This window comes from Rhinatrema bivittatum, chromosome 6 (assembly GCF_901001135.1).
Source record: "Rhinatrema bivittatum chromosome 6, aRhiBiv1.1, whole genome shotgun sequence".
Taxonomy (NCBI): Eukaryota; Metazoa; Chordata; class Amphibia; order Gymnophiona; family Rhinatrematidae; genus Rhinatrema; species Rhinatrema bivittatum.
Window position 1 is genome coordinate 179,858,262 of NC_042620.1, and position 26,661 is coordinate 179,884,922.

General features: G+C 45.8%; 1 protein-coding gene and 1 long non-coding RNA gene across 4 annotated transcripts in view; one reads left to right on the forward strand and one right to left on the reverse strand.

The window, feature by feature from the left end:
- Positions 1 to 11,115, reverse strand: part of LOC115093862 — a 36,089-nt gene extending 24,974 nt beyond the window's left edge. Inside the window, exon 1 of the long non-coding RNA XR_003857427.1 lies at positions 11,017 to 11,115. This is a non-coding gene — a long non-coding RNA (uncharacterized LOC115093862). The remainder of the gene's footprint in view (positions 1 to 11,016) is intronic.
- Positions 11,116 to 12,009: 894 nt separating this feature from the next.
- SPATS2L (spermatogenesis associated serine rich 2 like) overlaps positions 12,010 to 26,661 on the forward strand; it is a 174,722-nt gene continuing 160,070 nt past the window's right edge. The window contains exon 1 of one of the 3 annotated variants that reach the window (XM_029606208.1): positions 12,010 to 12,174. The gene's annotated coding sequence lies outside the window, so the exon portion shown is untranslated. Of the gene's footprint in view, positions 12,175 to 12,559; positions 12,715 to 26,661 lie in introns of those variants that run through there. The other 2 variants (XM_029606206.1, XM_029606207.1) reach the window with 2 other exon arrangements.

Consider the following 26,661-nt stretch of genomic DNA (forward strand, 5'->3'; position numbering starts at 1 on the left):
TATCTCAGGGTTGCTTTCTTAGCCTTGCTTAACTCCTTGATGTACTTGCGCAACTTGCTGACCTTGTCTGCGGGGAGTCTAGAAATTTGTGCTTCTGTTGCTCCTGGGGGGATTCTGTGCAAAAAAATTGAAAATTCTGCAACAAAAAATTGAAAATTCTGCACACATATTTTCTGAATTCTGCAAAATTCTGCACATTTATTTTTCAAAATAACACAATATTTTTTGCAAATTCTTCTGCATTTCAGTGCAATCCAGTTCCTGGCAACTTGACACTGCTGGCAGAAGAGCCAATTGCTCTTCTGCCAGATGAGCCAAGCTGGCAGGGACTGCTGCTGTTGTTGCTAACCTCTCCACCTGAGTATCCATGCTCTCTGTCTCTCTTACATGATATCAGACATATGCTTTCTCTCACATGCCATCTGTCACACACATGTTCTGACTCCAACATACAACTCTCTCTCTCAAACACACTCATACACACACAGACTCCCAGGTAGACACCTACCCACTGGCTCACAACAAACACAAGGGCTCAAACATACACTCACAGGGCCAGGGCCTGGGTCTCTTCTTTAGCCCCTCTCTTGCCCCCTCCCCCCTTCTTTCTCTCTCTCTTTCTCTTTCCCCCTTCCCCTCCCTTCTCTCTCTCCCTCTTCTCCTTGCTTGCTTACCTCAAGCCGTCATGCCTTGCTGCAATGCAATGCCCCCAATCTCCGTGCACAACCTGAATTCCCCTCCCTTCTCTCTCCCTCTTCTCCTCTCCTTTCCCCCTTCTCTTTCCCCCCTCCCCTCTGTTCCCCTCCCTTCTCTCTCTACCTCCCTCTTCTCTTCCTTGCTTGCTTACCTCGAGCTGCTGGTGCCGTGCTGCGATGCCCCCACTCTCCATGCGCCACCTGACTTCCCCTCCCTTTCTCTCTCCCTCTTCTCCTCCTCTTTTTCCCCTTCCCCCTCTCTCTTTCCCCCTCCCCTCTGTTCCCCTCTTCTCTCTCTCCCTCTTCTCCTCCTTGCTGCTTGCTCCTCGAGCCGCCGGTACTGTGCTGTGATGCGATGCCCCCACTCTCCGTGCATCACCTGATGTCGCAGTCCCGGATTGGCCACTGTCCGTGTGTGGCATGCTTCCGGTTCTTTTTTATCCATTTCTGGCGAGGGCAGCGAGGGAGGATCTGCGTGGCGGCACTAAAATCTACGTGGCGGTGCTAAAATCTGTGGGAACTGCGGCGAGGGAAGAAATTTGCAAGGTGAGGGAGGAAATCTGCGTGAAGGAGGAATTCTGCTCAAATTCTGCATTCTGCAGTAGCGCAGAATTCCCCCAGGAGTATTCTGTATCCAACTTGATTCCTAAGAATGTTATCACTCTGGCAGGGCCCTCCATTTTTTCTGTTGCTAAAGGTCTGCCAAATTACCGTGCAACTGTTTGAATTGTATCTAGTAGGCTCTGGCATTCCCTATCGTCCCTACCCACTAACATGAAATCATCTAGGTAGTGGATAACCTGTTTGGATCCTGCTCGACTACCCATTGAATGAACGGATTAAACAGCTCAAAATATGCACATGAAATCGAGCATCCCATCGGGATGCAACGGTCGTAGTAGTATTCTCCCCTAAATTGGAATCCTAGTAGGTGGAACAAATCTGGGTGCACCGGTAATAGACGAAAGGCCGATTCAATGTCTACCTTCGCCATTTGTACCTGGTGTCCGGCTGCTTTTATGATATCTATGGCTGAGTCGAAGGAGGCGTATGATACTGAGCACAAGCTGGGGTCAATCCAGACATTAACGGAATTACCGGGAGGGTAGGACAGATTGTGTATGAGGCGGAAACGCCCGGGTTCCTTATTTGGTACCATGCCCAGAGGTGATACTATCATATTTGGGAAGGGGGGGATGCAAAGGGGCCGGCTATCCTATCCATTGCAAACTCCGAACGTATCTTTCTTGCAGCCTCCTCCTCATGCATGGCCAATGATTGTGCATTGCGCGGGGAGGGGCCCGGCAGGGGTAGGGGGTCTGCTTGGCAAGAAATACAAAAATCAAATAAAAAACCTTCCGCAAGCCAGGGAACGGGTAGCGCTGTAACCAAGGCTGCATGGAGCTAATGCTGACCGGTGTTGGAGCCAGCGACCTCAGCGAGAGCGGCCAGGTGGATGGGGCGGTATTCTTCGGTCTCTGGAGAACCGACACTGGGTAGGCGGGTGCGAGCCGGAACTGCAATTGGAGCACAAGTGCTTAAATTTGCAGTTTGTTCACGTGCAATGGCCAGTGTTGAACTGCCTGCAATAGTCTCGCCTCCCATTAGCGTGCATGACGGGTCTTTCTCGCAGACTTCCTGAACTGGCCATTGATCTGTCATGCCAGGGCGATTTGTGAAATGTCATCTCATCTTGCCAGAGATCTAACATTCTATGTCTCCACGAAATTTAGCTGTCCTGTGCCATACTCTTTCTGAACCGAATGTCGTAGTTCAGCCAAGCCCACCCGCCTCGTTTCTGAACTTTCATAATGGTATCTAAGTACCTAATTAGGAAGGGGGCATCTTTTGGCTCACACTCAACTACAACACTCATAAAGATATGAAATGCATTAACCCAGTTGTGAATGTTCTTTGAAATTTTTGGTCGCTTCTCTTCTGGATCATTCGCTGTGTCCCTAGCTCGAGCTTCTCTCTCGTCTGCCTCTAAGTCTTTTATTAACAGGGAGAAAATGTCTATGAATTCACGCTTCCAAATGTTTCTCTTAATCTTCCTGGGGACACTATTAGCTAATGAACTAACACGGCACAGGACTTCTTTGTGAGCAGGACCGTTGTACCAGTTTGGAATATTGTAGCCGGGACGCTGGTGCTTCCCCTGGGCAGCATGGTATTAGACTCTGGGACCATGTCCCACACTGTTGTTGCTGAGCCTTTTCGACCTGACGCATGCTTCTTCTTATAAGATTTCAACGCATTGCGCATAACCTTTGCCAGTACAACTTCATCATCACTGCTGCTGGCGGGTGAGCCAGTATCAGATTCCGTAAGGAACATTGTCTCCTTACCTATCCCTACATCTGTAGGGTTAGCCATGTCTCTTGCTGAAGGAGATGTTTCTGCGTTCCGTGTGTTGGTCCTTGATCTTCCCCCGTGTGAAACCCGTATGGGCGTAACAGATCTTGCCGATACCCTTTTGGGAGTTGGAGGACTCACCATATGCTGCCTTATCCATGCCATGCGTTTCTGCCTGCTTCCGGATTTCGGACATCAGATGTTCCATATCGGCTTGGTTAGAAACCCCCGATTCATTTCCAATCCGATTTTGGTGCCAGGTGGCTGCCCTCTGCGTTCCTCGAGGTTTTGCTGCCACAGACTTGTTATGGCTGCAGGCTCTGCTAGCCTTTTGCACTGCTTTCTTTTGACTCGCTGCCTTCGACCTGCTGCCACTGGTTTTCGATTGGTCAGCAGCCGTGATTCTTCGCTTGGGCGCCATATCGACTTGAATGTCGTGATCAACATGCTGCAAAAAATTAGCATGGCAGACAAATAGTGGTAACCTTTTTCAGATGTCTGTTGACCTACTTAAATCCATGGTACCAGTCACATCACCCAAGATCTTCAGGCCCATATGGCCGCTAAACAATATGGTCTTCCCTTATATGTAATACAAGGTGGCTGCTGCCGACATCCAAAACGACTGCCGCCATGCTCCTAGCTGATGCCATTACGCAAAATGGCCATGATCTCTGGACCTCATTTGCCCATAAACATAATGGCCACCGCCATGCTCTCCGCACCTCGTTTGCCCATAAACAAAATGGCCACCGCCATGCTTTCTGCACCTCGTTTGCCCATAAACAAAATGGCCACCGCCATGCTCTCTGCACCTCGTTTGCCCATAAACAAAATGGCCACCGCCATGCTTTCTGCACCTCGTTTGCCCATAAACAAAAAGGCCACCGCCATGCTCTCTGCACCTCGTTTGCCCATAAACAAAATGGCCACCGCCATGCTCCCCTGTGTTACCTGCCGATAGCGTCGGCGTTCTCCCTTGACGCTGGCGTTCCCCGCGGCGCGGCTCCGCGTGAGTCGGAGCTTTAGCCATGCCCCCTTTTGACGTCAGACGTCGGCAGAAGCGCCGGGCAGCGCGGGAGACCTGGCCTATTTAAAGGAGCTTCTCCTCTCCTGTGTTGCTTCGGCCACAAGTGTGTTAGGAGAGTTTCGTTGCTGTGTTCCTGTTGCTTGCTGCCTGCCCTGACCTGGACTGCTACTGGATTATTCTGTCTGCCGCCTGCCTTCGGATTAGTTGCCTTGGTTCCTGTTTGCTTGCTGCCTGCCCTGACCTGGACTGCTACTGGATTATTCTGTCTGCCGCCTGCCTTCGGATTAGTTGCCTTGGTTCCTGTTTGCTTGCTGCCTGCCCTGACCTGGACTGTTACTGGATTATTCTGTTTGCTGCCTGCCTTTGGATAAGTTGCCTGAGTTCCTGTTTGTTTGCCGCCTGCCCCGACCTGGACTGTGACTGGATTGCGTTACCTGCAGCCTGACCCTTGGACCACCCTTTCTGGATCCTGTCTCGCTGCTGGGCTACCTGGACTATCAGAAGTGTCCTACCCAACACTACTCGTTGAGTCTCCAGTTCCGAGAAGTTCTACTACTCAAGGTAAGTGGCCATCGGCCTTGGTTCCACGTACCAGTATAACACCCTGCACCTCGTTTGCCCATAAGCAAAATGGCCACCACCATATTATTTAAATTTTTGCCCTCACCTGGCTTCAAGATGGCCACCACCATGTGATTAGGCACCATCTTTAGTTTTTACTCCTGGGGGAATTCTGCACTACTGCAGAATGCAGAATTTGCGCAGAATTCCTCCTTCACTTCGCAGATTTCTTCACTCGTCGCAGTTCCTGCAGATTTCATCGCCGCCGCATAGATTTCCTCCCATGCTGGAAAAGGATTAAAAAAACCCGGAAGTATGCCACACACGGACAGTGGCCAATCTGGGACAGCGACAACAGGTGGGGCAGGGAGAATGGGGGCTTCACATCGCATCACGGCAACGGCGGTTCAAGGAGCAAGCAGCAAAGAGAAGAGGAGAGAGAGAAGGGCGGGGAACAGAGGGGAGGGGGAAGAGAAAGAGAGAAGGGGAAAGAGAGCGAGCAGCGAGGGTGTGCGGTTTGGCTCAGGTAGCAGCAGACGCTGAGGCCTACGGTTTATTTTTTTCCTATCTGCAGTGTGAGTTATCTGCGGCCAGGGATGCTCATCGGGCACTGGGGGGGGGGGGGGGGGAAGGGGGTCACGAGCGCTGGCCGGGCACATGCCTGTACCCACCGGGGGGGGGGGGGGGGAAGGGTATTGCGACGACTGGGTCCCATTAAGCTTCCGATCAGCAATACTGTCCGAGATCGGCCTGTTCTTATCTCGCTTCCCCCTGTCGAATGCTGGGACTTGGACTAACGAGTCCCCTGAAAGCCGTAAAAAAAAAAAAAATCACAAGTCCCAGCATGCAGGCAGTGGTGAAAACTAGGACTGGATCTCCATGTGCTTGGTGTCGATGCAGCCTTTCTTGTCCCAGAACTGGGTTGCATAGCAAGCCAGCCAGCTCTGGTTTTCAGACTAACGCATAGACATGATTTTTATTTTCCTACGTTTGACCTACTTCTTAGACCCTTACCTCCTACTTCTCTTACCCCTTTTCAGATTTGAGGCTATTTTTTAACCGGAGGAGATTAAATTGACCTTTATGGCTCTTATCTGCTGCTATATAGTGTCAGGGTATCATGGAATTTGTTGCCAGCTTATGTTCAGAAAGAAGGGGGAAAAAGAGAGGAGAAGAAGGAGAGAGAGAAGGGAGGGGGAAGGGAGAAAGAGGGGAGGGGGAGGGGAAAGGGGAAAGGAGAAGAGGGGGAAAAGAGAGGAGGAGAAGAGGGAGGGAGAGAGAAAGAAGGGAGGGGAAGTCAGGTGGTGCAGGGAGAGTGGGGGCATAGCAGCACGGCACCGATGGCTCGAGGGAGGGGAACAGAGGGGAAGGGGGACAGAGAAAGAGAGAAGGAGGAAAGAGAAAGAGAGAAAGGGGAGAGGGGAAAGAGAGGAGCTAAAGAAGAGGCCCTGGCCCTGAGAGTGTATGTTTGAGCCCTTGTGTTTGTTGTGAGCCAGTGGGTAGGTGTCTACTGGGAGTCTGTGTGTGTGTGTGTGTGTGTGTGTGTGTGTGTGTGTGTGTGTGAGAGAGAGTTGTATGTGGGGAGACAGAACATGTGTGTGACAGATGGCATGTGAAAGAAAGCATATGTCTGATATAATTTATTTATTTGTTTAGCGTTTTTCTATACCGGCATTCGTGATTAGAAACCACATCATGCCGGTTTACATGCAACAAGGGGTGAGAACAAAAAACGGAACATAAACAAGTGCAAAGAGATCAAAAGTTACATTACAACAAGGGTCTTAAAACTGGGAAGAGAATTAGAATAAGAGAGCCGAGCAGTTAGGATTACATTATTTACATTATTTACATTATATTGCGAAGTCTCTTGTAAAATTTGCTATCTCTTATAAAATTGCTATCATTTAGTTTGGATCTGGGAAGGCTTGTTTAAATAGCCAAGTCTTAAGCCTTTTTCTAAAAGTCGGTAGGCATGGTTCTTGTCTCAGATCCGGAGGGATAGAATTCCATAATGAAGGACCGGCTGTGGAAAAGGCTCGGTCTCTGAAAGTTAAGTAGTGAGTGGTTTTGGTTTGGGGAACGCGGAGTGATCCTCTGTAGGCTTCTCTGATGGGTCTAGTGGATGTGTGTTGTCTAAGTGGTATTTGTAAATCGAGCGTTGCTTGGTGATGTATAGCCTTGTGGATAATAGTGATGGATTTGTGGATGATTCTAAAGTGTATAGGCAACCAGTGCAGGTTCTTGAGAGTGGGGGAAATGTGATCTCTTCTCCTGGTGTTGGTCAGAATTCTCGCAGCTGTGTTCTGGAGCATCTGAAGGGGTTTGATGGAAGCGGAAGGGAGACCTAGTAAGATAGAATTGCAATAGTCTATCTTAGAAAAGATAACTGCTTGAAGTTATCTTTTAATAATTATTATAATTATTATAATTATAAATAATATAATACATTATAAATAATTATAATTATTATAATTATAAATAATAATAATTATAATGTAAGAGAGACAGTGAGCAGGGATACGCACAGGGCCGGTGGAAGCACTAGGCGAACTAGGCGATCGCCTAGGGCGCCGAGCATTAGGGGGCGCCGAGCCGCCGATGGACCTCATCCCACTGGCGGCTGAGTGGTGAACTACTGCTCTGCTGTGTGTCGGATACACACAGCAAGAAGATCAGCAGGGCCGTGGTGGAGCTCATGTCACCACGGCCCGAAGAAAAAGGTTGCGTCTAAACGTGCAGGTGCTCCTCCTCCTTCCTGCCCGCGCAGCCTCGGAAGGAGGAGCATCAGCCACTGCAGGTGCTCCCCCTCCTTCCTGCCCACGCGACCCCGGAAGAAAAATGTTGCCGGAGCCGCTCGGGCAGGAAGAAGGAGGAGCATCAGCCGCGTGCAGAAGAGGAATAGCGCGGCCCGAGAAGACCAGGGCCGCTGCAGAGCCCATCCTGTGGTGACCCGTAAAGAAGAGGCCCAGAGGTGAGAGAGAGGCTGAAGGCTTGTAGAGTGTGTATGTGTGCGTATATGAGTTGAGAGATTGTGTGTGCGTATATGAGTTGAGAGATTGTATGTGAGAGTGAGTTGAGAGACTGTGTGTGGGAGTGAAGACCTGAATGTTTGCAGAGACAGCATGTGAGAGCCTCTGTGTGTGTGAGAGAGACAGCATGTGACAGTGAGAGTCTGTGCTTGAGCAAGACAGCATGTGGGAGTGAGAAAGAGCCTGTGTGTGTGAGACTCAGACAGCATGTGCCAGTGAGAGACTGGGTGTATGAATGATTGTATGAGAGAGCATGTGAGAGTGAGAGCGTGTGTGTGTATGTGAAAGAGAGAAAGCATGTGAGAATGAGAACCTGACTGTGTGATTGAGGGAAGAAGACAGATAGAGAGAAAATAAATAGAAAAAAAAGACAATATAAAAGGAATTGGCAAAAAAATAAGAAAGGGAAGGTGAAGAAAAAAAAGCCTGTGACCAACCTATTAGAAAACTAAGATCAGACAGCAAATGTAAAAAAAAAAAATAATTACTTTTTACTGATTGGCACATGTAATCTTGGAAATGTGCAAGAGTAGCACTTTCTCTATGCGGATCTCACAAAGTACGAGATCAGCATGGAGGAACTGGAAGACCACGGGCCTGTACAGAGGAGGCAGCAGAATGGGCTTCAGTGCCAGTAGCAGCAATCAGTACCTCCCCAATAGCCACGCGGCAGCAGAGGAATGAGAAAGGCTCTGAGGTTGCTGGCAAAAGAAAGAGATGGGGTCTCTGCCTTTAGTGTGTGCATGTGTATGAATGGGAGTCTGCCTGGGGGTGTATGTGTGGGAATGCATGAGTGTCTGCCTGAGGGTGTGTCTGTGTATGAGAATGACTGGGTGTCTTCCTGGGGTTTGTATGTGTGAGAATAGGTACCTGCCTGTGTGTGGTGTATGTGTGTGTGTGAGAATAAATTGGTGCGTCTGTGTGTGAGAGAATGAATGTGTGCATGCCTGGGGGATGGGGAGGGAGTGGTGTGAAAATGAATGGGAGCCTGCCTGGGGTTCAGTGTGAGAATGACTGGGAGCTTGCCTGTGTGTGTGTGTGTGTGTTTGTGTGAGAATGATTGGGAGCTTGCCTGGGTGTGTGTGTTTGTGTGTATGTGAGGAAGCCAGTGAGAGTGAGAGCATGAGTGTGTATGAGAAAATCCAGGGGACTAAGAGTGTGTGTGTGTGGGGGGGGGGGGGGGGGGGGGAGAGAGTATCTTACAGCCTGAGAGTGTGTCAGTGTCTGTGAGAGCGAGAGGTTATGGTTGGGTATAAGAGCATGAATGTGTATGTATGTGACAGTGTATGTGTGAGAGAGAATGGACATGTGAGAATGTGTGAGAGAGAGGATAACCTCCTAATCCTCGACAATATCAGGGTGACTGGAAATCAAGAGCTCCAAAGTATGGACAGCAGGGGCTTTTTAAAATCCTTATTAGTTTTAATTATTGTCTGTTATTTGATATATGTGCTGTTTTGAAATATTTTATTGGTGTTTGGGAAATTGTAAAAAATGTATGTGATTTTAAGAAATTCAATTTATCAGTAGTTTTAAAATATTATTTTATTAGAATGGTTTTACTGTTATAACTGATGTTTTATGTTTCTTGATTTTATTGTTTTATGAGGAGTGATGGTTCTGTTTTTCCATTGTTAATACACAGAGACTGGCTTCTTGGGGTTTCCATTTCAGTTTTTTTCTAATTTGTGCTCCTTTATTTTGTATTCTGTATTTGGTGAGGGTCTGTCTCTGCTCTGTGTGTGTGACCATGATGAGAGATTCTGCTAGCATGTAGTGTCTGTATAGGGATCTATAGCAATCGGGTTTGTTTTGTTTCCTCAGTAGGTGGTGTATTGTTATCCTAGGACCCAGTGTAATATTTATCCTTGCTTATTCACAGGTAGGGTTATTGTTGTTTGAGTCCTTGGTGTTATTACTGTTACGTTATGTTACGATGGGATTGCAGTATACATTTTGAGTGTCTTTTTTGTGGGGTTTTGTGTTAGTTCACAATGTGCCTGGCAGTGGAAGGTGTTTGTGCTGCCGTTACTGTGAGGTGACACCAGAATTTGAAAATATCTTTTAGTATGATGAGCTGTAAGGGAAACATCCAAGCTCCATTGTTTGGGGGAATTTCAGTGCATGCACAGAGTTAGAGAACTGGAGGTGCAGGATTTATATTGACATTCTGTCCCTTCCTATATATTCCAGACTTCACTCTCATAGCCATATAGAATTAGTTGAATGAGGCTATCAAATAATTTTATAGTGTGAAACTGGCCAGCTTTTTAAAATTACGCAGAAGACCCTTTGGACTTTTTTATTAATACTTGTTTTTATACCCAATTTTAAAGCAGGATCCATGCTATAGAGGTGGGTGTGATGAAGAAATGTCATTTTGGCTCCCCCCCCCCCCCCAAATTCTTCTGTCTAGAGATGCCATTAATTTTCTGTGACCTTAAGCATTAGTACAAAAGGATTAAGGGGGGATTGCTGGAGAGGCACACAAATGCATTGGCCCCCGGGTGCTGGAGACCCTTGGTGCACCACTGGGTGCGAGTCATATGGGGCCGCAAGCGGTGGCAAAGAGGAGTGGAGATTTGGCGGGCCACGAGCAGTGCCCAACCTGCTCGCGACCCAGAAAACCACACAGTCAGCGGGCGTGATCGAGAATGAGGTAGGAGTCGGGGACGAGACCAGGGGGTGGCGGTGCAACGAGGGGCGCAAGGGAGAAGGCTCGCCTAGGGCGCCAAATCCCCTTGCACCGGCCCTGGATACGCAGGTGGAGAGGTTAGCAACAACTGTAGCAGTCCCTGCCAGCTTGCCTCATCTGCTAGCAACAGCAATTTACACTGCTGGCAGATGAACCAATTTGCCAGGGATACTCACTGCACTGAAATGCAGAATAATTTGCGAAAAATATTGTGTTATTTTGAAAAATAAATGAGGCGAATTTTGCAGAATTTAGAAAATGTGTGTGCAGAATTTTCAATTTTCTGTTGCAGAATTTTTAATTTTTTTGAGCAAAATTCCCCCAGGAGTAAGTTTCAAAAGAAAAAACAGAGGAGCTGTGCTTTTACCCATGCCTGCTCCGTAGGTTGTGCCTCAGTTCTGCACCCATCCTAGCTCAATCGGCCGAAATGGAGGGCTCTGAGTGGCCTGGGCCAGGTGCCTCCCCCACCCCGCACCACCGGTACATAGGTAAGAGGAAAAGAAAAATATAAAAAAGGAAAAAAAAGAAACACATGGTTTCTACTACTGCACCACCTGAAAATTCTCCTGCCCAAGTCTCCCTCACCCCTGAGCCATCTGCCCTCCCCAGCAGGAGTCACCAGCATGAATTCACCCCCGTGCATCTTACTTGCTCCGCAGTGCCTGTCCAAACCGTGAATGCTGAAAAGCAAAGCTGAAATGCTTTACAAGGTGCTCCTGGGGGCCCTGCGATGCCTGCCGAGAAAAGTTAACCCTTGCAATGCTGAAATGCTGCCTAAGCTCCTGAAAGGTTTTTCAATGCTGCTTCTGCAGAACTCCCTCCTCCCCACCGGAGTCTTAAACTTACTCCGCCACACCCTACAAACTTTCAAACGCTGCTCCTGCAGTGCCGGTCAGGAAAAAGCAGCTGCCTGCTGCAAGGCTGAATGTGGTCTCTCCTGCTGCTGAGCCCCCCGCCATGTAAGCAGCCAAGGGCTGGAACCCGAATCCGGGCCGGTGGTGCCCAGCAGAAAAGGGAGAGCCCCCTTTAACGCTGATTCAGCCGGTGCCGGCCAGTGAAAAGGGGGTTACCCTTTAAGGCCCGACCCCGGCCAACCAAATGCCGCGCCTCCCTCCCGACTCTGCAGCCTTCCGCCCGCACTCATTGTGCCCCGCTCCTAAAACGGAGTCGCGGGCTATTTCTTTCTGTTTTCACTAGTTCGATAAATGCATTCAGTAGCTCCAACTCTTTTGAGTAGGGAGCAAAGAAGTGGCTATGTTCTCCAAAATGTTCCCATCTCCCCACAAAAAAACAATTTGAAATTTTGCAATAGCATAAATAGCAAAGTTATAAAAATACTAAACTTGAGCGGCAAATACAGAGATGGCAAGTCTGTGGCATCAATTGGGAAAAATGAAATTGTTCTTCCTAAATTCTAAAACCTAAACTATTTCATTTACAATAGAGTGTGTGATACTTTCCAGAAATACAGTAAACCCAATATTGTGTGTCACACATGCAACGTTTTGTACCACTCTGTAAGAGAAATGCTTTTTTTCTTTTTAATGTGGAAGGCTGGTAGCCAGAGATTGGAGGGAGGAACTACTGAGCTCATCCCGCCTGCAGTTTTTTGGAGAGAGAGAGCTGTGACTGAAAGAATGCAAGCAAGCGGAAAGGAGGCTGCGGGGCTGGGCCAACACTCCTCTCGCCAAAACGGGGAGGCACTATGTGCACCAGGCACTTCCCCAATGCCTTTTCTTGCTTTGAGCCGTGATTTTATTCCCCCTTGTCTCCCTCTGACAGTGAGCGGCAGGAGCTCCGGCAGAGGTAAGGGACTGAGCGGGGGGGGCGCGCCGGACGGCGGGAGAATCGCGCAGAGCAACTCCAGCGCAATCTGCAGCGCGCACTCACGAGACGGGCAAGGGTAGCGCTGCTCGGAGTTCCCTTTGCTCCACACCTTCAATAGAAGAGCATTCCCCAAGTTTTCCAGGATAGGCAGGCACTGTTTGCATTATGGCTCGCCTTCCCTTTCCCTCCCAAGCCAATCTTTTTGACTATTTTACTATTATTTTTATAATTTAGTTATATTCCACTATTGGACGCTTGAAAGTAGATTACATAAAGCAGACCCCCCCCCCCTCCCCCCCAGGTTTGAGCTGATTCTGAATTCCATAGCTTGGAGTCCTTCAGCTGCTGACAGTTGTCTGGTTAATATATTTTTTTTCGCTTTAGTTCTTAATTTTTTTTCCCATTGGAATGCTGCTCTGTTGTTAGTGTTGGGGGAGGAGATGTTTTCAAATAGTAAATGAGTTCTGCACAAAATGATCATCCTTTATGACTGCTCGGTGCATGAGTTGATCCTTCTCCGTAAGTTTCTGTTTCTATTTCCCAGAGAGCTTTCAGTTAAAGACAAAAGTCTTCGTTGTGTACCGTCTAGCACTTTAATTGTCAAGTTGGCATTTTCTGTGTTTTACTGATAGTAAGAATATCCTTTTTTTTTTTTTTAAGATTCCACACAGCTGAGTCATATAGGATAAATGCCAGATGGCCCTTGTAACCTATATTCTTCTCTAAAATTAAGGGAGATTTAGAGAGCTGACGTGGAATGGCAATGGTAGTAAATATGTCATTCTAAATGATTCTGACACTAAACTTATGTTAGGTGTTTACAATTGGCTGATTGAAATCAACAATTTTGATGTAAAATTTTGTATATCTATTGGAGCTGCTGCATTTCACTGAAGACTAACCTGACGTGACCTGTTACACAGGTATAGACAGAGACAGATTTAGGATTTTTGTCACCCGTGGGCATTGTTGTTGCTGTCACCCTCACCTGTCCTTTCCCAAACCACAAAAATAAGGTTGGACAATAGGGAGTAGATGTAAGACACATCTTTACAGTTTTCTGCCACAGCTCAGGGGTAGATTTTATGGCAAAAAATGTGAAAATTTTGAAGCACATTGACAAGCATTTCTTTTATTTTACATTATAAAGATAAAGTAGTTTTCCAACCTTGCTTTTGACTGTATAGTTTATTTTCTTTTTACTGCATGAGGAAAAGGGAACTCGAGTATCAGTAAAGGGCTGAAGAGAGATGGGGAGAGAATGGGAGGAGGCTAGGGTTACCAACTGGCTTCAGATTTTCAGGACAGGTTGATCCAGTCCTGGTTTTACTCCCCCCCTGCATGCAGGTATGTATAGTATTGCTTTTCTTAGGGAATGCAATAGGGAAATCAGGATAAGTCCCAGCATGCAATGGGGTAAAACCAGACATGGACTACTCACCTGTCTTGAAAATCTGGAGCCAGTTGGTCACCCTAGAGAAGGTCCAGGAATGAGGTGAGGAGAAGATGAGAAGACCAGGGATGGGAGGAGAAGTGTGAGAAAATAAAAGGACTAGGGGTGGGGGAATGAAAGGAGAAGAGAGTGAGAAAGGAATGAGGATGGGAAATGGGGAAAACTGAAGAAGAGGAAAGATCAGGGATTTGGAATTGAGGAAGAAGATGGAGAGGGAAGTAAATTTTGTAATTCTGGAAAGGGAGGAGGTACGTAGTAGCAGGGATGGGGGATGGATTCCAGGATCTGGATAAAAGGGTTAGGTAGGAAGATTCCAGGGATCTAGGGGTCAGAATCCAAGATAAAGGGAGAAAGGATATGAATTGCATTGGGGAGGAAGGGGAGTGAGAATGGAGAAAAAGGTCAGGGCCGGTGCAAGAGTATTTGGCGCCCTAGGCGAACCTTCAGTCACATACTCCCAACTCTTAACTTATCTATGGTGGCAGCTCCAGCACAGCGCTCCTTTCTTTGACAGTATTGGCTTCCCTCCCTGGGCCTCGTGCGGGTGGGATTTTGCTGCCCCCAAATATTTTGGTGGTCCAGGTGACCCTCTAGTTTGCCTAATGGAAGCACCAGCCCTGCCTACTGTGCTGTGGTCCTGCTTCGCCTTGTATCCCTTCTCTAGCCTTCCAACCAATCTGACATACACACAAAAGCCCAGCACCAATCTCTTTTCTCTGACACACACACACACACCTTCCCTCCCCTCCCCGCATTTTCCTCTCTCTTACACACATACACATGCCCTCCAGTTGATCTCCTCTCATTCCCTAGCCTCCCTCCTCACCCCCCAATGATCCACATAGTTTCCCCAAAATGATCTCCCTTTGTTCTGTCTGCTCCAGACTCATTCCCTTCTTTTCTATCCTTGAATGACAGAAGGGAAGGAATTAAATTTGGGTGCAGAGCAGCTCTGCTATGTCTGCTCCAGGCTCACCTCCTCTTCTCCTGTTTCCTGCATGTTGCATGGAAGGGGGAGGTCTGAGATTGGAAAATAGAAACATGGTACAGAAAAGGACCATATGGCCCATCCACCCAATTAATTTAGCTTTATTATTCCCATCACTCCCTTGGAGATTTCCTGTATTTATCCCATGCTTTCTTGAATTTAGATGCTGTTTTGTCTCCATCACCTCCACTGGGATGCATCCACCCCTATTTCTGTAAAGAAATATTCCCTAAGATTACTCCTGAGTCTACCTCCTTTTACCCTCATCCCATGACCCCTCATTCTAGAGCCTCCTTTCTTCTGAAAGAGGCTTACCCCCTGTGCATGGAAACCTGTGAGATATTTAAATGTCCCAACTCCCCTATCTCACCTCTTTCCTCTAGGGTGTATATGTTTAGATCTTTAAGTCTATCCCCATATGCTTTAGAACAAAGACCACTGATCATTTTAGTGACCACCCTTTGGACCGTCCTGTTTATATCCTTTTGAAGGTTCGGTCTCCAGAACTGTACATAGTATTTCACGTGAGGGCTCACCAGAGACCTATAGAGGGGGCAATATCACCTTTCTTTTTCTGCTGATCAGTCCTCTCCCTATGCAGCCAAGCATCCTTTTGGCTTTTGCTGTTGCTTTACCCACCTATTTGGCCACCTTAAAATCATCAGATACAATCATTCCCAGATCCTGCTCTTCTTTCGTGCTTAGAAGGATTTCACCTTCAATATTGTACCTCTAATTTGGGATTTTGCATCCTAAATGCATTACTCTGCATGTTTTAGCATTACATCTTTGCTGCCAGTTCGTAGACCATTCCTCAGTCTTTGCTAGATCTCTCTTCATGTTTTCCCACTTCTTGTCGGCTATCCACCCTGTTGCAGATTTTGGTATCGCCTGCTAAAAGACAAACCTTTCCAGACAGTCCTTCTGCTATGTCACTCGTGAAAATGTTGTAACTGATTTGGATGTAGTGGCTGTCACGGAGATGTGGTATACAGAAACCCATGACTGGGATATAGTTATATCAGGCTACATTCTATCAGGAGGGACCTGGTAGGAAGAAGGAGGCATGACATTATATATACAAAAAAAAAATATTAAAGCAACAGCATTACTGGGCTTATGAGGTAAGGAGGAGGCATTGTGAGTTAATCAAGAAGCAGAGGGATCAAAAAGCAGGGGGCTATTCTCTGTTTAAGGCAGCACATCTTTAGCCAGCCTGCTGCCCCCCCCTAGATTTTTGCCACCCTAGACTAGGTCTGGGTATAGGATTTATCTGCATTACTAATTCTTTCCATTTTCTTAGAGGTTTATTTGTTTGTTTGGAATGCCAATGAGATACAGAACTACAAGACTTCTCAAGCTTGGCTTGAGGATCCCATCGCTAGCCAGGAAAGTTGGTAATTCCACAATGAATATCCAGAGCTAGCCAGGAAGATCAGGATATCCACAATGAATATGCATGAAATAAATCGGCATGCATTCAAAACCCAGTATATGCAAATTAATCTCATGCGTATTCATTGTGAATATCTTGAAAACTCAACTGGCTCCCCAGGACAGGGGTGGCCAACTCCTCAAGAGCCGCAAACAGGTCTGATTTTCAGGATATTCAAAATGAATATGCATGAGATAGATTTACATGTACTGCTTCCATTATATGCACATTTCAAGCATATTTATTACAGATGTCCTGAAAACCAGGTCTGTTTGTGGCTCTTGAGGAGTGGAGTTAGCCACCCCGCCTCAGGACATTTTTGGGAAGCTATTCAGTAATATTTTGGAATAATACTCCTCACTTTTTGGATACCAAATGTGAGTTCAGGGTCCTTGATCATATGTCTCTTCTAAATTGTTTCTCAGCTTCTTTTTGCTTAAGATCCAAATATAGGGTCTGGGCTACTGTATGAGTTGAGGATGATACCTTCTTGGCCTTTTGACTGAGCTTAGTATCATTGCATTACATTCTTTGCGCATGCTGGCATTTTATAGAAACATAGAAATGACGGCAGAAGAAGACCAATCGGCCCATCCAGTCTGCCCAACACGCTTCACACTTCTTTCCTTTGATACTTATCTGTTTCTCTTGGCTCTTAGCCATCCTTGGTTCTATTTCCCTTTCACCCCCACCATTAATGCAGAGAGCAGTGATGGAGCTGCATCCAAGTGAAATATCAAGCTTGATTAGTTAGGGGTAGTAGGGGTAGTAACCGCCGCAACAAGCAAGCTACACCCATACTTATTTGTTTACCCAGACTATGTTATTCAGCCCTTATTGGTTGTTTTTCTTCTCCCCTGCCGTTGAAGCAGAGAGCTATGCTAGATATGCGTGAAGTATCAGTTTTTCTTCTCCCCTGCCGTTGAAGCAGAGAGCTATGATGGATATGCGTGAAGTATTAGTTTTTCTTCTCCTCTGCTGTTGAAGCAGAGAGCTATGCTGGATATGCGTGAAGTATTAGTTTTTCTTCTCCCCTGCCGTTGAAGCAGAGAGCTATGCTGGATATGCGTGAAGTATCAGTTTTTCTTCTCCCTTGCCGTTGAAGCAGAGAGCTATGCTGGATATGCATTGAAAGTGAAGTATGCATTGAAAGCCACATTAACTATCAACAAATATTGAATAAGCCTAATAATTGGTAATACCTATAGCCTATGAACTCTCCGTTTGCTACCAGGGCATGAAAATAATGAGATACACAACAATTATGGAATCAACTACTATATCCCTGTATTTACCCATGCTTGTATCATTTCTTGAAGAATTGTTAATGACACACACACACACACACACACTGCGTCCCTTGATAAGAACTAAACATGACATATCAAAAATGTACTATTCTTTATTCATTTTTTATGTATACATATTGCATAGGACTTGTTTTAATTCCATTGATAAACAGGCTAAATTAGCTATGATATGTCGGTGATGTCATCTGGCAGCACCGAATGGACCTGCCTCTCCAAGCTAGTACAGCATGTGTGGGAATTCCTGTGTGGACCTTGTCAGTCATTTTTGTTTGAGCTACTGCATGGATGCATACCTTGTTTCTCCTTCAACATTTTCTAAAACTTTTTTACAACTGCCTTTTTTCATTGCCTCAGCAGCACTGCTACCAAAAAAAAACCCCAAACCAACCAAAAGAAGAGAAAGAGAAGATTTCAATAGGGAACCTTCCCTCCACCTCCTCGAGGAAAAGAAATGTACGGTCGGCGAAAAGAAGTGTACGGTCAGTGGCCAGAAAATGACCATCACTGTGAGGCGCCAGCTGTGCTATTGGTGCTTAGGGCCTGAGAACAATCAGGTGAACTGCCGTGGCTGCAGTCGCATGGTTGCAGTGCTCCAGCATAGCCAAGATTGGGGACTTGTATCAGTCCAGCAAGGACACAGCAAGTCTTCCTCCCAAAGTACTGATTCCCTTACCTCTCCCAGTGATGTACAGAGCATACTAAAACCTCCCCCTTCAGCACATACAAAAGCCTGACTGCCATGTGTCGAGGTCGAAGCAGTGCACTCTGAAGAACCATTGAATGCGTCAAAGAAATAAAGGGCAGTCAACGCAAGTAGCATCAACAATGCATGGTGCATCGATACATGGAGTCCTGATGCATCAAAAAACTGATGTACGGTGCACTGATGCACTCTGATACCGCAATGCTCTAGACACATGGACCTGCAGTGCTCTTCGACACTGCAATATCTAATGCTATCTGGCTTTCCATCATCATTCATGGCTCCTCAAGCCCTGTGGATGCACTCAGGGCCATCCTCTCATCACAGCTCCAAGCATGCCACCTATGACTGGCTAGACCACTCTAAAGCTAAGGAGGTCATCTTCTGTTTCCAAGGATTCATCTTCACAGTCCCACAAGCAACTGTCTTCAGCCTCACATTCTGGCTTCTTGGAGGCCCATATTCTGCAAGCAGCCTTACTCACTCAATGCTATATGGCAAGGGAACAGCTGAAATTTTCTATTCCTACCTCCACTACTTAGAACATTTCTCCCTGCAAAGCAGTTACGGGCCCAAGGTCTGTGGTTAGAAACACCAGACCCTGTCTGTTCCATCATGCCTACTAACTGGAGTAGGAATCTATTCTGGTTTTGGAAGAGGATGCGCCACCTCTCATGCTAACACAAAGAACTCAGCAGTCCATTGAGCAGGTTACTGAAATAGCTTGTGGATTCTTTGCTTCCCTAGCCTGGAGCCAGTCTACAGCATATGCTCTCTTCTATGGTACAGTGTTGCCACAAGCTGTGGCTTGTGCACCATTTCTCCCAGTACTTGGTACATTTGGATCCTGTGATTTGTTGGTCCTCATCATTGATTGCACTAGATTCCTTCTGATCTGAATGGACTGGTAGATATTTTTCTCCTCCGGATCATGGTGAGCTACCTCCTCAGTCACCAGAATCCTCTGCACACTCTTTGCCTAGTATACCATCGTCTGGGGGATCAGAAGTGGATTTGATGGGATCCCTTGTGGTCTGCTTCCAGAACCTCCCCACCAGAAAACCTTTTATTCTCATTTCATTGAAAAGATGGGTGGGATGTCTACATTATTATGCATAAGGACAAATAACCTTGTACAGAGGTCATGGGCCTACTGCAGATTCTAGACATTCCATCAGACCTAGCAGCTCTCCTGACTCATGTCAGGTTAAAGATGGTCATGGTTAAAGGTGTCATGTCATGGTTAAAGGTGGTCGGAGGACCCTGCGCAGCCTGCTGCCTGCAGCCTGCTGCCTGCTGCCTGCAGCCTGCTGCCGCCCCGATGTAATATCTGAACTGCATGTTCCAGAAAAAAACTGGAACAACTGAATATAAAATCTAAATAATAAAAGTTGTAATGGTTCAGACACTGTGTAAGATGCTTGGGGCCTGATTTTCAAAAGCATTTATAGGCTTAAAAATGAGCTTTACACATGTAAATGCACTTTACCTGTATAAATGGACTTCTGAAAATTGCTACAATATATGCCATTGCTTGTCCATAGGATTTACCCACATAAGTGCACTTTAGGCAAGTAAATAGTTTTTGAAAATTGCTGTGATAGTATGTTACATTTGCGTGTGTAGCCCCTTTGAAAATTCACCTGTATATTTGGGGCAACATTACATTTTCTCTGCACTATTAGCTGTCCTTGGGAACAGAATCAGAGTATTTACCCTGCTGAATCAGATTGCTTATGTCAGGTTTGGACAAACTTATTGTACTTCTTGGTTTCATTAATGGTTGTATAATATATTCATGTACCCTACCAATTCCATCTGCCACTAATTCCATCTACCTCACAAGAAGGGAAGGGATGAGGGTGCAATGTTGGGATCTGGATCTTTGAGCACAGTTACATAATTTTGTTTAGAACTCAACAACCACCCATCACATAAACCTTCAGGCCTAAGTTTCCCAAGGTGTGTAACAGATTGATGTCTGGTTTAGGAAGAAATGTAACCTTCTGCATAATGAATAGGGGCCAATATGGAAATGCTTCTTAGCCAGATAAGTAGCAGCTGCTGAAAAATTGGCTATGTTCAGTGGCCACCACTTAGCCAGATCAGTATTTATCCATCTAAGTAGATAGCTAGATATCTTGGGGGCAGGCAATGGATGGATCGACGTGCCTATATTCAATTAAATCTGCTGAATAGCAGGTCTAAAGTTATCCAGTTATAACTTAAAGGTATACAATTAGATTGTAAGCCCTTTGGGGATAGGAAAATACCTATACTACCTAATATAATCTGCTTTGATGTACACTTTGAAGTGCCGAAAAGCGGAATATAAAAATCTAAATAAATAAAAAATGTGGTCTTGGATACCATTCAGATAAAGATGTGAGCAGGGCCGGTGGAACCACTAGGTAAGGTAGGCCTGTGCCTAGGGCGCCGAGATTTAGGGGGCGCTGCAGGTGGAAGAATTTTGAAAGGGCAAAAAGTGCCCCTTCAAAATTTTGCCCAGCCCCTGCCTCACCTGCTTCCCCCCCCCCCCCGTCATGCCGTCCTCCCGATGCCCCCCTGGTGGTCCAGTGGAGGGCCCGGAAGCGATTTGCCGCTCCCGGGGCCTCAGCTGCCACTAACCAAAATGGCGCCGGTGGCCTTTAGCCCCTACCATGTGACAGGGGCCAACCAATGGCACCAGTAGCCCCTGTCACATGGTAGGGTCTGAAGGCCACTGGCGCCATTTTGATTAGTGGCAGGTGACGACTTGCCCCGCTGGACCAGGTGTTTTGTGAGGGTTTTTTTTGGGGTGGAGGGGGAGGTTGGGAGTGTGGGGGAGTGGCAGCATGTGGTCCTTGCCCCTGGAGTCGGGGCTGGGGCGGCACGACAGTGGGGGGGGGGGGGGGGCGGCGCAAGGCTGAAGGTGCCTAGGGTGCCCAATCTCCTTGCACCAGCCCTGGATGTGAGAGACACTTAGTTCTGGCATCACTGCAGCCAAAAAACTGGATCTCAAGTATAGAATGCAGAAGTATCATGATTATGGAGAGATTCATCTCCCACACCAATGTGGTTGTAGAGTCAGTCCTTAAAAAAGTGAAAAAGATGAGACTTCACTCTAGCTCTCCTCTGAGGAATCTACAAACTCCTTGATAACTTCGGGAAGTGGTCTTCCAGGGCTCTATGCTTATAGCCCATATTGCACACCAAGAGTTTTACATGTTCCAATATATTTATAATTGCATACAGAATTGCATTCATTCACATGCCATCTGGTGAACTGTGCTCACCCCAACTGCTAAGAGATGTGGAGGAAGCAATATGTCACTGGTTACACTCCATCTACAAGTCATTTGACTCTTTGCTTGACCTTCAGCAAATGCTTATAGGGGCGCATCACATAGCACGGCTTTGGGTCAGTAGCATCCAGGAGGATGTGCATGAAAAGCTTTACTGACCTCCCACGTCTCGGAGGCAACCTGTTTGGTGAAAAGCTGCGGTAAACAGTTGCTCAGATTAAGGATCAGAGTGTCCAGCCAATCATGTCCAGATGATCTTTCTTTACCTATGGAAGACTTTACTATCAATGACGCCTTTATCGTTCATTCCAACATTACCGTCTCCCTTCTGTACATTCACAGAGACAGCTACAGCAACAGCCTCCGGCAACACCTCATCAGTGGGAATAGTGCCAAATTAAATCATCTCAACAGGCCCAATCCAAGGTGGGGCCGAGTTTTGATTCCAATTATCCAAACGAACACCAACCAAGGGGGGGAGGGGGCAGGATTCATGCCTTCCTTTCCTCTTGGTGCCAGATCATAATGGACACCAGGGTCCTGAGAATTGTGTGGTATGGATACCATTTGCATTTTTCCCTGCTACCTTTACTTCCATAGATGGCTCTCCTACCTATCCGACCCAATGTTCACATCTCCAACAGGATGTGCAATCCTTGCTTCAGCAGAATGTAGTAGAGCAGGTTCTGACATTGCAGTTTGAAGAGGGTTTCTATTCCTGCTACTTCATTATTCCCAAAAGGTTGGGGAGCCTGAGGCCTATTCTAGATTTGGAATGCCTGAACAAATTCCTGCATTGGAAAAAAATTCAAAATTAACTCCCTCAGCATGGCCTTCCCATTTATCCTGCACAGAGAGTGGATCACAAGGATGCTTATGCTCACATATTCATCCATGCATCCTTTTGGTGTTACCTTCACTTCAAAGAGGATTCCACCCACTATCAGTATGAGGTCCTTCCGTATGGTCTCTCAGCTGCCTGATGGTCTTTACCAAGTACCTTGCAGTTGTGCGGACCACTTACATCACCAAGTGATTCAAGTGTTCCTATATCTGGATGACTGGCTCATGACTTTTACCCTCTTGGGTTAGTGTACTGCAGCACCTCCATGTGACTATTCACCTATTACATAGTCTTGGCTTCATAATAAACTTCAAGAAATTCCACTAGGTACTGGCGCAATGACTGCTCTTCAGTGGGGCCTGGATAGATTCTCTGCTGCAGAAGGCATTTCTGCTCTCATGCATGGACTTTGCTGATGCGGAGGCTTCTCTATCATTTTCTCTATCATTATTATACGTTCTATGTAAACCGATACGATGTGAATACGGTTATCGGTATATAAAAACACTTAAATAAAATAAATAAATAGATCATTCATAATGTTCTCTACCACAGCTTGACATGTTCTGGTCATCTTTAGGCACATGGCAGTGGTGATACATTTAGTTCCTTTGACCCAACTGCACATTCATTGTCTGCAGTAGGGCCTCTACAGACAGTGGGATCAATTGACTCTACTCTTGGAATTGGTCATCCACATTTCTGCAGAGATGAAATGAGAGCTTCATTGGTGGCTTCTCCATCATGTCCTTTGGGACAGGGTCCCCCTCTGACTTTTTCCTTATCAAGTCATCTTGTCAACAGATGCCTCAGTGAGAGGCAGTGGAACACACCCCCTAGGCTGTCAGATGGAGGACACTTGGTCTTTCGCAGAAAGTCCCCTTCAGATCAACCTCAGAGCACTTAAACATGTGCTCATTGAGTTTTACCCATCTTCTCTGAAGCAAAAGCAGGAAAGATAGACAACAAGTTTGCCATGTTTTATATAAACAAACAGGGCAGCACAGGCTCCTGTATACTCTGCAAGGAAGCATTGGAGATCTGGCAATGGGTGCTGAAACATTAAGTAGCTGTTCATGCTACATATCTGCCAAGTATATCCAATTCACTAGTGGATAACCACAGCAGGCACTTTTGGCCTTATGAATGATCTATTTATTTATTTTATTTAAGTGTTTTTATATACCGATAACCGTATTCACATCGTATCGGTTTAAATAGAACGTATAATAATGATAGAGAAAATACATTGAACAATTTGGTTACATGGCAAACAGAGAAAGGTGAATAACTTTATATGCAGAGCGAACAAAACTGTTGATATGTTTATATATAGTGGGTACTATATATAATGTTTGGATAAAAATTTGGTAACAAGGCATGTTTAGAGTGCAGTATATGTCATTGAAACTAGAGAAAGGTGCATAGTTATATGCAGAGCGAACATAATTGTGGATATAGGCATATATATATTGTATACTATATACAATGTTTGGTTAAGTATTTTGGTAACAGGCATGCTTAAAGTGCGGTATAAATCATTAAAACTAGTGAGTAGACGGGTGTTGAAATAAAATATGTGTAAAGGAATAAGGCTTGGTGACAAGGCATGTTCAGAGAGCAGTTAATAACTTTAAAGTAGAGCCTAGGTGGCTGGGGGTAATGGTAGGTATTATGGGTAGGCTAGCTTGAAAAGTTTTCAATTTTTTTTTTAATTTTGTGTGTGCAGGGTTCAATGCGTAGGTCAGGAGACATAGAGTTCCAGTTGATGGGTCCTGCTATTGAGAGTGCTCTATCCCTAGTGGAGGTTCGTTGTGTAGTTTTAGGGGAGGGGATGTGAAGGGTTCCTTTATAGGCAGATCTGGTTGGCCTGTTGGAGGTATTGAAGTGGAAAGAGTTATTTAGCCAGGTGATGTTCTGGTTGTGTAAGGTTTTGTGTATAAGGGAGAGCGTTTTGTAAAGAATTTTAGATGAGATCGGGAGCCAGTGTAGGTCTCTTAGGATGAGTGTGATGTGGTCTTTTCTCTGGGTATTGGTAAGTATTCTGGCAGTGGCATTCTGTAAGTGCAAGGTGATGCATGTAGGGAAAAATAACCTATGCTATAATTACACAATGTTGGGTTCCATATTAGGTGCTACAACCCAAGAAAGAGATCTAGGTGTCATAGTGGATAACACATTGAAATCGTCGGTTCAGTGTGCTGCGGCAGTCAAAAAAGCAAACAGAATGTTGGGAATTATTAGAAAGGGAATGGTGAATAAAACGGAAAATGTCATAATGCCCCTGTATCGCTCCATGGTGAGACCGCACCTTGAATACTGTGTACAATTTTGGTCGCCGCATCTCAAAAAAGATATAATTGCGATGGAGAAGGTACAGAGAAGGGCTACCAAAATGATAAGGGGAATGGAACAACTCCCCTATGAGGAAAGACTAAAGAGGTTAGGACTTTTCAGCTTGGAGAAGAGACGACTGGGGGGATATGATAGAGGTGTTTAAAATCATGAGATGTCTAGAACGGGTAGATGTGAATCGGTTATTTACTCTTTCGGATAGTAGAAAGACTAGGGGGCAATCCATGAAGTTAGCATGGGGCACATTTAAAACTAATCGGAGAAAGTTCTTTTTTACTCAACGCACGATTAAACTCTGGAATTAGCTGCCAGAGGACGTGGTTAGTGCAGTTAGTATAGCTGTGTTTAAAAAAGGATTGGATAAGTTCTTGGAGGAGAAGTCCATTACCTGCTATTAAGTTCACTTAGAGAATAGCCACTGCCATTAGCAATGGTAACATGGAATAGACTTAGTTTTTGGGTACTTGCCAGGTTCTTATGGCCTGGATTGGCCACTGTTGGAAACAGGATGCTGGGCTTGATGGACCCTTGGTCTGACCCAGTATGGCATTTTCTTATGTTCTTATGTAATAACCTGAGGGGTTTGATGGTGGAGGCGGGGAGGCCTAGTAGGAGAGAATTACAGTAGTCTATCTTGGCAAAGATTAAGGTTTGAAGAACGGTGCGGAAATCATGGGCGTGTAGGAGAGGCCTAATTTTCTTTAACACATGAAGTTTAAAATAGCATTCCTTTAAAGTCAATTTTATGAATGCTTTAAGGTTCATCTGGTTATCAATATTAACACCCAGGTTGCGTACTTGCTGAGTGAGGGGGGTTGGGAGGGGTGATGTGCTAGTAAGTGTGGGGTAATGTGTGGTCGGATTGTGAGAAATAATAAGGAGTTTAGTTTTGTTGGTGTTGAGTGCCAAATTGAGGTTAGATAGGAGGTGGTTGATCGAGTTGATGCAGTTGTTCCAGACTCTTATTGAATTGTCTAGTGAATCGGTGATGGGGATAATAATTTGGACATCATCCGTGTATATAAAGTAAACGATGCCTGAGTTGGTTAAGAGGTGGCAGAGGGGTAGCGGGTAGATGTTGAAGAGGGTGGAAGAGAGGACAGAACCTTGGCGTATACCATGGGTAAATTTAATGGGGTCAGATTCGCTGTTGCTTAATTTGACCTTGAAATGTCTGTTTTCAAGGTATGATTTGAACCAACGAAGGGCAGTTCCAGATATGCCTATGTTGGCGAGATTGTTTAGGAGGATCTTGTGACTGACGGTGTTGAAGGCAGAGGAGATGTCAAGCATCGCTAGGAGGAAGGCTTGACCATTATCCATGCCTTTGAGAATGGTGTCTGTGAGGGACAATAGGAGTGTTTCTGTACTGAAAAATTTACAGAAACCAAACTGAGATGGGATAGAATGTTGTGAGTGTCTAGGTATTCGGTGAGGTGGAGGCTGACTATCTTTTCAGTGATTTTGGCTAATAGAGGTAAGTTTGAGATTGGGCGATAGTTCTGTCAATGACTGACAGTCTCTTCAATCTGTGAGACTGTCCATCAGTCGATCTGTTTGTGACAGAGCACAACCGAAAACTCAACCAATTCTGCTCAGTTCTTCCAAGTGACCTCAGGCTAACTCAGGATGCCTTCTTCCTGGATTGGTGAAGAAACCTCTGTATGCTTTTCCACCAATTCCTCCAAATGTGAAAACAATACAGAAATTACTGTAAGACAATGTCCACATGATATTCATCGCTCTAGCATGGCCCAGACAAGTCTGATATGCCTATCTTGTTCGACTTTCCATTCAGCCTTTGGTCTCCCTGGGATCAGATCCAAGTCTGTTAACCCAGGAAGAGAGGCTTTTGCTTCATCCCAGCCTTTCAGCCCTCAACTTCACAGCCTGGATTTTGAGTGCGCAATAATTGCATGTCTGTTCTTGCCCAAGACGATAGAAGATATTGTACTCTCGTCCCGAAAGCATTTGTCTAGATGTAACAACTAGTTTGAATGGAAAAAGTATTCCAAATGGTGTACTCATAAAGGTTTCAACTCATTTTACTATGAACTGCACCATCTCTTATCCTACCTGCAACTCCTATCTAAT